This window comes from Bos mutus, chromosome 1 (genome assembly GCF_027580195.1).
Source record: "Bos mutus isolate GX-2022 chromosome 1, NWIPB_WYAK_1.1, whole genome shotgun sequence".
In the NCBI taxonomy this organism is placed as follows: Eukaryota; Metazoa; Chordata; class Mammalia; order Artiodactyla; family Bovidae; genus Bos; species Bos mutus.
In genome coordinates this window covers 99,625,346-99,638,860 of record NC_091617.1, presented here as the reverse complement: position 1 = coordinate 99,638,860, position 13,515 = coordinate 99,625,346, and the positions used below count along the sequence as shown (strand labels likewise).

The window sequence follows — 13,515 nt, the reverse complement described above, 5'->3', positions numbered from 1 at the left end:
TGTGGAGAAGGCAATGGCACCCTACTCCAGTACTCTTGCCTGGAGAATCCCATGGACAGAGGAGCCTGGAAGGCTGCAGTCTGTGGGGTTGCTAGAGTCGGACATGATTGAGCGACTTCGCTTTCACTTTTCACTTTCCTGCATTGGAGAAGGAAATGGCAACCCACTCCAGTGTTCTTGCCTGGAGAATCCCAGGGACGGGGGAGCCTGTTGGGCTGCTGTCTCTGGGGTCGCACAGAGTCGGACATGACTGAAGTGACTTAACAGCAGCAGCAGTATATTGACTACCTCATTTCATGCTCATAGGAATCCACTTGTATATGATAAAACCAAGGTTTAGAAGCAACAACTAAGTTGTATATAGATATGCTAGAACTAGAGTTATACCCAAATCCTAATTATATTATTATAAATTCTACAAATGAAAAGTTAAGTGTTCATAACACTATTTTACTGTTATTTTTATAAAATTTAAAATGTGTTCTGGTGACTTGACTTTGAAAATTTATTTCCTTACTTTTAGTTTCCTATTCTGAAATCAGAAAAGAATCAGAGACATTTTCCTTTTTAAATAGTATTCGTAGTGTACCTTTCCTTTAAATATCTTGCTGAGTTCTGCAAAGTTTGACTGTTAATTGCTGGCTGCCGTCATTCAGCTGGTAAACTGTTTCAGCATCATTTAGCTTGGTAAGCATTTTGTTTTTCTTCTTAGGCTGCATAAAACATGGAATTTGTAAAGCTCATTTTGCAAAATGATACATTCATGGAAATTTTAATTTGAATTGCTCATATTTAATTTGCATCTAGCACAAGAACATGAGAATATACATTTGATATATTCTAGAGGTCAGAAGCTAAGAATTCACCAGCAATGCAGGAGACCTGGGTTTGATCCCTGGACTGGGAAGATGCCCTGGAGATCATGGCAACCTACTCCAGTATTCTTGCCTGGGAATCCCCATGGACAAATGATACCTGATGGGCTACAGTCTATGGGGTCTCAAAGATTCAAACACGATTGAGCAACTAAGAATAGCATAGGTCAGAAGATACATCTTCCATGATCATTTTAAAAGTTATAGTTAATATGCACATAAATAAAATATCCCATGCATGGAATAATACATCATGGGAGATTCCCTAAAGGGAATATTGGAACTGAGTTTCAATATCTAATTCTATTTTAGTGCTTAAATTTTAGGTATCCACTTAGAGTTATTATCTACATATAAGAGAAAGGATGCTAATAAATATTTAATTGACAATAGTTCTGAATTCAGCAAGAAGCTCTCGGGACCTTTGTATTGGAGTCTGTATCTTCTTACTCCACCCTCTCCCTGTTACCATTTAGAAAATAATGGGTCATTCAATAAATAAGATAAATAGTTAAAAGCTTGACACCAATCCATAATAATGACTTCAGTTGCATATTGGAATCCACTTGAATTGATGTTTCCTTAGTGTTGATAATGCTCCTCAAAACTTAGAGCCCTAGCTGTTGAATTTTCAAGTAGGTCATGTTCATTCTGCATCTGTTTTAGATTCACTGTCATAATTAGGAAACGAAGAGAGAAGAGCAGGCTCAGCAAATTGAATGAACTAATTAAAAAGCAAATGTTGGGATAGTTTTCCTCCATAAATATAAAATGATCAAATTCCTTAAAAAAAATACAACTGCCTGAATGAGAGCTTGAAAGAATAAGACAACAGATTATACAAACACAGGAGCACAGGGTTTAGTTGTCTTTGACTTGTTTTGGAGAAAGCTTTAAGGTAATCTCATTCTCATGAATAATTTACTTCCTATATATTTAGACATAACTAAAAACTGTTACAGTTTTCATAGAGATGACAATTACTTAAAAACTGAGAAAAATCAGTCAGAAAGGTAGAAATCTGGAGAAAATGTTATGCTTCAAAATAAATTCATTCTCATAAATGTGAACTCCAGTCCATGTATGAAGAGACCAGACCTGCTAGCAAATAAATTAGAAACCTTCTTTCAATTAAATAATTTAAAGGGAAGGGAAGTCTCTCAGTCATGTCTGACTCTTTGCGACCCCACGGACTGTAGCCCACCAGGCTCCTCCACCCATGGGATTCTCCAGGCAAGAGTACTGGAGTGGGTTGCCGTTTCCTTCTCCAGAGGATCTTCCCAACCCAGGGATTGAACCCGAGTCTCCTGCAATAATTTAAGATATGTTTAATTAATAGAGTTTCATAGTGTACTTTTGAATATATAGATATACATTTCCTTTTATGAAATACTTCAGAAAAGTTTTCTTCTGTTAGCTAAATACCTGCCCTGAATTCCTGAACTGACTTTACTTTACAAGGATCCCAAATATGCATGTTGTACCATCATTATGCTCTTTATTACCTTTTTTCAAATCATGTGTTCTTTAAATTTTTAACATTGTAAGTTTCCTTTGCTATCCTCTAAATTATTTACTATGCTTTTTGTGGCATATATTTTGATTTCATTTTCCTCTAATTTAACCTTCATTTCTAAAATCAGTCTTAATTTTTAACACTTCTTGATTGTGGTCAGTTCTCAAATTTTCAGTCTCTGATTAAGATATCTCATTCTCAAGGCATTCCCTTTATAACAGTTTCAATTATCTTAAGACCCATATAGTTTTACTAATTTATTTCATTTAAACATATTAAATAATGGTTTCGTATGATCTGCATCCCCCATTTTCATGACTTTAAATTTGGTTCAGCTTTATTTTGTCTCAATGCCAAAGAATGCTCAAACTACTGCACAATTGCACTCATCTCAAATACTAGTTAAGTAATGCTCAAAATTCTCCAAAACAGACTTCAGCAATATGTGAACCGTGAACTTCCAGATGTTCAAGCTGGTTTTAGAAAAGGCAGAGGAACCAAAGATCAAATTGCCAACATCCACTGGATCATCAGAAAAGTGAAAGAATTTGAGAAAAACATCTATTTCTGCTTTATTGACTATGCCAAAGCCTTTGACTGTGTGGATCACAATAAACTGGAAAATTCTGAAAGAGATGGGAATACCAGACCACCTGACCTGCCTCTCGTGAAATCTGTATGCAGGTCAGGAAACAACAGTTAGAACTGGACATGGAATGATAGACGGGTTCCAGATCAGGAAAGGAGTACATCGAGGCTGTATACTGTCACCCTGCTTATTTAACTTATAGGCAGAGTACATCATGAGAAACGCTAGGCTAGATGAAGCACAAGCTGGAATCAAGATTGCTGGGAGAAATGTCACTAACCTCAGATATGCAGATGACACCACGCTTATGGCAGTGAAGTGAAGAAGCACTAAAGAGCCTCTTGATGAAATTGAAAGAGGAGAGTGAAAAAGTTGGCTTAAATTCAACATACAGAAAACGAAGATCACGGCATCCAGTCCCATCACTTAATGGGAAATAGATGGGGAAACAGTGGAAACAGTGTCAGACTTTATTTTTGGGGGCTCCAAAATCACTGCAGATGGTGATTGCAGCCATGAAATTAAAAGACAGTTACTCCTTGGAAGGAAAGTTATAACCAACGTAGGCAGCATATTAAAAAGCAGAGACATTACTTTGTCAATAAAGGTCTGTCTAGTCAACGCTATGGTTTTTCCAGCGGTCATGTATGGATGTGAGAGTTGGAGTATAAAGAGAGCTGAGTGCGGAAGAATTGATGCTTTTGAAGTGGTGTTGGAGAAGACTCTTGAGAGTCCCTTGGACGGCAAGCAGATCCAACCAGTCCATCCTAAAGGAGATCAGTCCTGAGTATTCATTGGAGGGACTGATGTTGAAGCTGAAACTCCAATACTTTGGCCACCTGATGCGAAGAGCTGACTCATTTGAAAAGACCCTGATGCTGGGAAAGATTAAAGGCAGGAGAAGGGGACGACAGAGGATGAGTTGGTTGGATGGCATCACTGACTCAATGGACATGAGTTGGGTAAACTTCGGGAGTTGATAATGGACAGGGAGGCCTGGAGTGCTGTGGTCCATGGGGTGGCAAAGAACTGGACACGACTGAGCGACTTAACTGAACTAAACTGAACCTTTTGGTTTTCGTATTTGAAAAATTTTATTTCTCTGTGAAGAGGGTTAGTAAAGCCAGGGTACTTTCCAAATTTTCACGGTTCGACATTTTTTCATCTATCATCACAGAGCACTCAAAATATGAGGTGTGTAACTTCTTCAATATCTGTTAGCTTTTATCTCAATTTGAATATTTTTGTGGTTTTATGTATGCCTTCTTATTTCCAGATCTTCCTAAATCTATATAGATACTGCCTTTCAAGGAAATGTTCTCTAATTTATATGTTGTATTTTACACTTACTGTACTTTCTGCTTTTATTTCTATTCATTCTGGCTTTTGGTTTATTTCCTTTTTCTTTTTTCCCAAACTTTTTGCCTGGCTGAATTTTAATGTTGCACACAGGGTGAATTTCTGTCCTTTGAGAAAGAGTGTTCGTTGGATGTTTCTGAGGTTCTGTATATCTGTGACCACCAGAGCCCTATTTGGTCACTTACTGTCCCTTCAAGTGTGTTTTGTTTTGTTTTGCCTTATCCACAACTCCAGGACTGTAATTTCTTACCCTGGTACTTAAATCACATACTCAGTTTCCCTTTTTGTCACTCAGGGAAGTACTCTGCTTTAGGGCATGAGTTACTTGGAAGATTCATTAACACTTGGTAGCATCTTCCCACCAGCTCCTGCAAAAACTGCTAATGCTGCCTACATTCTGCTCTTTGAAATAACAATTTGGGCAAATACTACTAGATACAGGCATTATTTTTGTTGAGTATTTGGATAAAAAAGGAGTCTGCATTGCATAACCTCTATTGTCTCTGTAAATCAGAAAGCAAAAGTAATCTTCAGAGAATGATACAAATACTTAGAAGTTTCAGACTGAAAAAAAATAAAGATTTGATTTAGTCTTTGTAGAGAGAATGATTAAAGAGATGGTAATACCACTTAGTCTTTCTGATGGCCTATTATTATTTATTTTTTCACACATTAATAGTGTAAACAATTTGTCTTTTAATATGATTTTTTTTCTAGAAGTACTAGTTTGCTTATGTGCCAGTGCAGAGATTATCCAGAATTATGTGCATTTAATATTGGGAATATTTTTTAAAGATTTGGAAAAAAAATAGACCAGCAAAGAATCTTCATGAATTAGCAATCTAAACTAGATAATGAGAAAACTAAGAATAAGAGGATGATTAAAAATAATGTAGATAAAGTAGGGAAAAGTATAGAAATGGATTGCATATCTTGACAAGTTTGTAAAGAAGTCACAGAGAAATGAGCAAAGTGAAAGTAGCCAAGTGTTGGTTCAGAGTGTGATAACTGAATCAGTGCTTTGAAATTGGATTGATGTCGTTTGTTGACAGGCTTCCAGGTGTGGGTGTGGAGATAACCATTTGAAGTACAATAGATTAGAAGGTCAGTGGCTATGAACAGGCTACGGGCTTCACTGAATGGAAGGATTAATGGAATATTCAGCTGCTCACAGAAGTTGCGCAGAAACAGAGCAGGACTTGATATTTAAGGAGAATGTCTCATGCCAGTTGAACTGTTTGTAGCAGGAATCACTGGGGACAACCACAGGATGTGAGGAGAAAATGTCAGGTGTCTATTCCATTTGGGCTGCTATAACAAAATACCACCAACTCGGGAGCTCAAATACAACAGAAATTCATTTCCTACAGTTTTGGTGGCTGGAAGTCTATAAGAAGGGAACCAGTATAGTTAAGTTTTAGTGAAGGCCCCCTTTTGGGTTGCAGACTTCTAATTGTGTTTTCTAGAAGATGAAAGTGGCTAGGGAGTCCTGTGGGGTCACTTTTATAAAAGCATTAATCCCAGTCCTGAGAGTACCACCCTCATGACCTAATCACGTCCTTAAAGGCCCCTCCTACTAATACCATCACAAAAAATTTTGAAGGTTAGAATTTTGGGGGGACACAAGCATTCAGCCATGGCAGCAGGATATCTTTATAAACATTTGGAGTTAGGAATAATCTCTGTATACTATCTGCAGAGATATGGAGAACACTGACAACAATCACTTGAGAACTTTGTTGAACAGCCACCATTCAGTGATATTCTCAATATCACTATGGCAAGTGAGTCATTGTAAGAAAGAATGAAAGTGGAGAGAACTTTAAGAGATTAACGTCATTAGAGGATTTCTTAGTTATGGTGCACAGTCTTGAGTATACAATGTTAAAGTTTGGCATTCAGGTAATAAGAAAGTTCAGAACACTTGGGGTGATAGTAGATAGGTGGTCACGGCCATGTATACTTTAATATTAACTGGTAAAGGCAAGAATAAATGGTGTGGAGGACTTAGTCTCCTTTAGAAGAGTGGACCCTGAGCCATGTATCCAGAGGTTCTACCCTGGTCTAGAGTAATGAATAAGTATGCATTTTGAAATACATACAACATTTTACTAAAGCAGAGATTACGTACACTTACTTAAAAAATGAGTGTTAGTTTCCTCATCTAAAAATAGGATGGTAATCTCTATCCCAAAATCATATTAAAGCTTAATAATAAGTATGTATAACATTATTACCTGGTACTTATGCTTAATCTTTTCTAATTATACCATTGATTCTTTTTTATTTCATATCTGTAGTTTAATACCTATTTCAAATTATATGGAAATAGTAGGTTCTTTATGTGAAAAAAGATGGTGTTTTATTTTTTATGCAGCTGTTTATTTTCAATATTATATTCTTCAGGGACTATAAATTTTGTTAATAATATATTTAAAAGGGGAAATCTATGTTTTAACCTAAAAAGACAGATCAAGGTGGACTTTCTGGATCATGAAGTTAAAATATTTATCAAAGTATATACCCAACAACATGATAATTTAATTGTTCAAGGTAGTCAGTATATGTGTTGTCAAACTTTTGTGAGAATAAATCTTTAGGTCATGATACCAATCAAACAATTCAAGAAAATTGTACTGGTTCTATTAATAAATATTAAACAATATAATCATGAGACTGCATATAAAAAATAATAAATTTGTTTTGTAACTCAAATTTATTAAACCCTTTGGCAACCTAGTTAGAAATTTTCCAAGGAGAAATTCTAATATAAAATGTATTAGCTGTTGTATTGAAAGCCACTCAGGGCCTTCCTGGAATGCCGACATCAGTTTTTAACAATATACTGGCAGAATTTTCCATTATTGTGAGCTGTGTAGCAAATGATCCACAAATATTTTCCAACTTTAGCAAAAATACCTAGAGAAGTTTCAGTACAATGATTCATAAATAATACTGATGCATATGTTACTTCACATTTCTTTTCATGATAATATGATTTATTCTGTTAAACCAATTACATGGTTTGGAGCAAAGGTACTGTGAGTAGGAGGATGTTGTGGGAATACTGTCAGTGTGAGAAACTGACCTTGATTTTATAATAACTCATTTATTAGGGTGCAGGGCCAGAGCAAATAATGCAGAAAATTCAACAGAAGAAATGCTACCTTCCATAGCAGATTTTATTTTTAGTTACCAATTTTTCTTCCATGTTCATTGAGGCATTTCTCCCTCCAAAAAATTACATTTTTTTAAATGCTTCAGCCATCAGCAGATTGTTAGAATTCAATTAAAATCTAATTGTTTGAAATAGAATTGTTGACTTTTGAATTTATTTTATATTTTTGACATGCTTTGTTCAAAAAATCTCCATTGCCTAAATTTTGAATGGACAGCTTTATATTTGCTGCCTTTATGTTACAAGAAATGTTCTGTAATTGCATTTGGGATTTATACACATACACTCTTTTGAAATATAAGTTCATATTTTTGTAGAATGATGAGTAAATGTGTCAGTTCAGATTTTTAAAAAATCTTATTGTGAGACATTCAGATCAGATCAGATCAGATCAGTCACTCAGTCATGTCCGACTCTTTGCAACCCCATGAATCGCAGCACGCCAGGCCTCCCTGTTCACCACCAACTCCCGGAGTTCACTGAGACTCATGTCCATCGAGTCAGTGATGTCATCCAGCCATCTCATCCTCTGTCGTCCCCTTCTCCTCCCGTCCCCAATCCCTCCCAGCATCAGAGTCTTTTCCAATGAGTCAACTCTTCACATGAGGTGGCCAAAGTACTGGAGTTTCAGCTTTAGCATCATTCCTTCCAAAGAAATCCCAGGGCTGATCTCCTTCAGAATGGACTGGTTGGATCTCCTTGCAGTCCAAGGGACTCTCAAGAGTCTTCTCCAACACCACAGTTCAAAAGCATCAATTCTTTGGCCCTCAGCTTTCTTCACGGTCCAACTCTCACATCCATACATGACCACAGGAAAAACCATAGCCTTGACTAGATGGACCTTTGTTGGCAAAGTAATGTCTCTGCTTTTGAATATGCTATCTAGGTTGGTCATAACTTTTCTTCCAAGGAGTAAGCGTCTTTTAATTTCATGGCTGCACTGTTGTTGTTTAGTTGCTAAATCACATCTGAGTCTTTTGCAACCCTGTTGGCTGTGGCCCACCAGGCTCCTCTGTCCATGGGATTTCTTAGGCAAGAATACTGGAGTGGGTAACGGTTTCCTTACCTACTGAATAAGGATAAGTTTCCTTATCCTGGGGATCTTCCTAACCTGGGGATGGAACCTGCATCTCCTACACTGGTAGGTGGGTTTGCCACTGAGCCACCTGGGAAGATAGTAGACTTGATAAGCGAGTTTTAAAAAATCTATAAAATCCCATTCACTTCTAAAATGCAAAGAAATGACTGCTTCAGAGATGACTCAACAGCTGTCTTTTTTTCCCCTAATTAATTAACTTATTTTAATCGGAGGCTAATTACTTTACAATATTGTAGTGGTTTTTGCCATACATTCACATGAATCAGCCATGGGTTACATGTGTCCCCCATCCAGAACCCCCACACACCTCCCTCCCCATCCCATCTGTCTCAAGCATCAGGTCTGGACTGACGATCTATTTCACATATGGTAATATCAATAACCTCAGATATGCAGATGACACCACCCTTATGACAGAAAGTGAAGAAGAACTAATGAGCTCTTAATGAAAGTGAAAGAGGAGAGTGAAAAATTTGGCTTAAAGCCCAACATTCAGAAAACGAAGATCATGGCATCTGGTCCCATCACTTCATGGCAAACAGATGGGGAAACAGTGTCAGACTTTATTTTTTTGGGCTCCACAATTACTGCAGGTGGTTACTGAAGCCATGAAATTAAAAGATGCTTACTCCTTGGAAGGAAAGTTATGACCAACCTAGACAGCATATTAAAAAGCAGAGACATTACTTTGTCAATAAACGTCCATTTAGTCAAGGCTATGGTTTTTCCAGTGGTCATGTATGGATGTGAGAATTGGACTATAAAGAAAGCTGAGCGCTGAAGAATTGGTGCTTTTGAACTATGGTGTTGGAGAAGACTCTTGAGAGTCCCTTGAACTGCAAGGAGATCCAACCAGTCCATCCTAAAGGAGATCAGTCCTGGGTGTTCATTGGAAGGACTGATGCTGAAGCTGAAACTCCAATACTTTGGCCACCTGATGAGAAGAGCTGACTCATTTGAAAAGTCTGATGCTGGGAAAGATTGAGGGCAAGAGGAGAAGGGGATGACAGAGGATGAGATGGTTGGATGGTATCACCAACTCAGTGGACATGAATTTGGGTAGATTGCGGGAGTTGGTGATGGACAGGGAGTCCTGGTGTGCTGCGGTTCATGGGGTCGCAAAGAGTCAGACACGACTGAGGGACTGAACTGAACTCAACTGAATATGTTTCAGTGCTATTCTCTCAAATCATCCCATCCTTGCCTTCTCCCAGAGTCCAAAAGTATGTTCTTTACATCTGTGTCTCTTTTGCTGTCTCACATAAAAGGTCATCATTACCATCTTTCTAAATTGCATATATATGTGGTAATATACGATACCGGTGTTTTTGTTTCTGACTTACTTCACTCTGTATAATAGGTTCCAGTTTCGTCTACCTCATTAGAATGGATTCAAATGCATTCTTTTTAATAGCTGAGTAGTGTTCCGTTGTGCCACAGCTTTCTTATCCATTTGTCTGCCGATGGACATCTAGGTTGCTTCCATGTTCTAGCTATTGTAAACAGTGCTGTGATGAACACTGGGGTACATGTGTCTCTTTCAATTATGGTTTCCTCGGTGTGTATGCCCAGCAGTGGGGTTGCTGGGTCATATGGCAGTTCTATTCCCAGTTTTTTAAAGGAATCTCCACACTGTTCTCCATAGTGGCTGTACTAGTTTGCATTCCCACCAACAGTAATAAGAGGGTTCCCTTTTCTCTACACCCTCTCCAACATTTATTGTTTGTAGACTTTTTAATAGCAGCCATCCTGGCCAGCATCAGATGGTACTTCATTGTGATTTTGATTTGCATTTCTCTGATAATAAGTGATGTTGAGCATCTTTTCATGTGTTTGTTAGCCATCTCTATGTCTTCTTTGGAGAAATGTCTGTTTAGTTCTTTGGCCATTTTTTTGATTGGTTATTTTATTTTTTCTGGAATTGAGCTGCATGAGCTGCTTGTATATTTTTGAGATTAATTGTCAGTTGCTTCATTTGCTATTGTTTTCTTCCATTCTGAAGGGAGAAACGTGTCTTTTCACTTTTTTAATAGTTTCCTTCATAGTGCAAAAGCTTTTAAGTTTAATTAGGTCCCATTTTTTAATTTTTGCTTTTATTTTTATTTTTGCTGGGTGGTGAGTCATGAAGGATCCTGCTGTGATTTATGACAGAGAGTATTTTGCCTATGTTTTCCTCTAGGAGTTTTACAATTTCTGGTCTTACATTTAGATCTTTATTCCATTTTGAGTTTATTTTTGTGTATGGTGTTAGAAAGTGTTCTAGTTTCATTGTTTTGCAAGTGGTTGACCAGTTTTCCCAGCACCACTTGTTAAAGAGATGGTCTTTTCTCCATTGTGTATTCTTGCCTCCTTTGTCAAAGATAAGGTGTCCATAGGTGCATGGATTTATCTCTGCACTTTCTATTTTATTCCATTGATCTATATTTCTGTTTTTGTGCCAGCACCATACTGTCTTAATGACAGTATGCCTTGTAGTATAGTCTGAAATCAGGTAGGTTTATTCTTCCAGTTCCATTCTTCTTTCCCAAAATTGCTTTGGCTCTTTGAGGTTTTTGTATTTCCATACAAATTGTGAAATTATTTGTTCTAGTTCTTTGAAAAATACTGTTGATAGCTTGATAGGGATTGCATTGAATCTATAGATTGCTTTGGGTAGTATACTCATTTTCACTATATTGATTCTTCTGATCCATGAACATTTTGTATTTCTTCATCTATTTGTGTCATCTTTGATTTCTTTCATCATGTTTTATACTTTTCTATATATAGGCTTTTTGTTTCTTTAGGTAGATATATTCCTAAGTATTTTATTCTTTTCGTCACAATGGTAGATGGAATTGTCTCAATTTCTCTTCTGTTTTCTCATTGTTAGTGTATAGGAATGCAAGGGATTTCTGTGTGTTAATTTTGTATTCAACAGCTAAGTCTAAGGACTTAGTCTAGAAAGGCATGTGACCAGGTGAAGGAAAGCAGTATTAGTTTGCACATCATTTTTAGATTCCTCTCTTGCCACCTGCCCATAACATGGATTTAAATGGTCTATTAACATGGTGTGAACCCACTGGGAGTACTTCTAGTGATTAATTAAAAGATACAAATGTATATATATGTGTGTGTGTGTGTGTGTGTGACCTGGAAGACTTTATGAAGCCCTCTAATAATCTCACCTCTTTTCAGAGTGACAAAGAATTTGGCTCATTTAAGGTATTCATTTTTTTAAGAAATGGGTACACAAATACACACTGTACTCAAACCAGACCTTACAATGAATGTATTAAGTCCCATGTTTGACATAGCTCTGAATTACATTCATTGTTTTTAAATTATGGAGTGTTTTAAGTACTTTTACATCATCTTGAATCTTAAATATATAGCAAAGAAAGTGGCATAATTCCACCTGTGGAACCAGAGCTGAACTAAAACACAAAGACAAAGCCAAGCATCAGAATTAAACTATATATGTGGAGAAACAACTTATACTTAGATTTTATGAATAAATGTGGGCTGGGAAGATCCCCTGGAGAAGAAAATGGCTAACCATCCCAGTATTCTGGCCTGAGAATTCCATGGACAGTGGAGCCTGGCAAGCTACAGTCAATGGGATTGCAAAGAGTCAGACATGACTGAGCAACTAAGCACAGCACAAACAGTGGTAACTGATTATGATAGATAACCACAACTGAGAGCAATACCAAAAAAATCACCCTTATCCAGTTTTAACATGTGCATCTGTCTTCTTAAACTATTGAAACCTGTCTCTGAATGTATGAAGCCTTAAGTATCTGTTTTTATGAAATATATCTGAATAACTGAAGATCTCTTGCTTTTTAAATCTTTTCCTATTTTCATCATCACTGTAAATATCCAAGTTAAAAAAAATTCCTCTACCAGGCATGAAAGCACAGTTTAGACACATGGGGAAGGGAAAAAAAGAAAAAAAAAACCTCTAACTTTATAGAAAATATTTATGAGTTTACTTTTCTAATTTGTACAACTGTGTCCTTGTTTTCCAAGTTCTGCAATTCACATCAGTGGGAACAAAAAATCTTAGCTTTCTATAGGAAAGCACTTGAAGAAAGAAAATGCACAGTCGACCCAGAACAGATGTATAATTTGAGATACACTAAATTGCCAATATTATACAATAACTAAAATGGCTAATACCATACAAAAAATAACATGTAATATTTTAAATATTCTAGATGAGAAATCAGGAGGTGCTCGCTTCAGCAGCACATATACTAAAAGTTGGAATGATACAGAGAAGATTAGCATGGCCCCTATGCAAGGATGACACGCAAAATCATGAAGCGTTCCATATTTTTAAAACTAATACAATATTGTAAAGTTTAAAAATAAAATAAAATTTTTAAAAAATAAAAAATAAATATGCTAAAATTACTGTAGTATGATATACTTAAAAAAAGTTTTATAAATCCTGAGGAGCAATAAAAATCAACCATAATTTCATCAACTGATCATAACCATGAATAATATTATGATGTAGATCATTTCAATTTTCTTCCTATGCATTGTAGTTTTTCTTAATAAAAATGAGAATCACATCACAAAAAAAAAAAAAAAAAAAAAGAAATCAGGAGAACATAGATCTTGATCTTGTTTTGCCACTTAACTATGTGATATTGAACAGAGTTTTGTTTCTCTGGGACCTTAGTTTGCAAATCTGCAAATAAGAATGTTGGAATAGATAATCTCCAGGAGTGACTCAATCCCTGAAATAATTTAATCTGTATTGGGAAGTTGGTTTGGCATATTGCATATTATTCTCATGTTACTGAGTCCAAGCTCACACTGCTCACCACACTATAGTCCAATACATCTGAGAGACGAAGTGTGTGGCAGGGAGTATGACTTTATTCAGAAAGCTGGCTGATCCAG

General features: G+C 36.5%; 1 non-coding gene across 1 annotated transcript; it reads left to right on the top strand.

The window, feature by feature from the left end:
- Window positions 1-12,833: 12,833 nt before the first annotated feature.
- On the top strand, window positions 12,834-12,941 carry LOC138989586 (U6 spliceosomal RNA). The gene has a single exon (XR_011465852.1). It is a non-coding gene; the product is annotated as a U6 spliceosomal RNA (small nuclear RNA).
- Window positions 12,942-13,515: the final 574 nt, after the last annotated feature.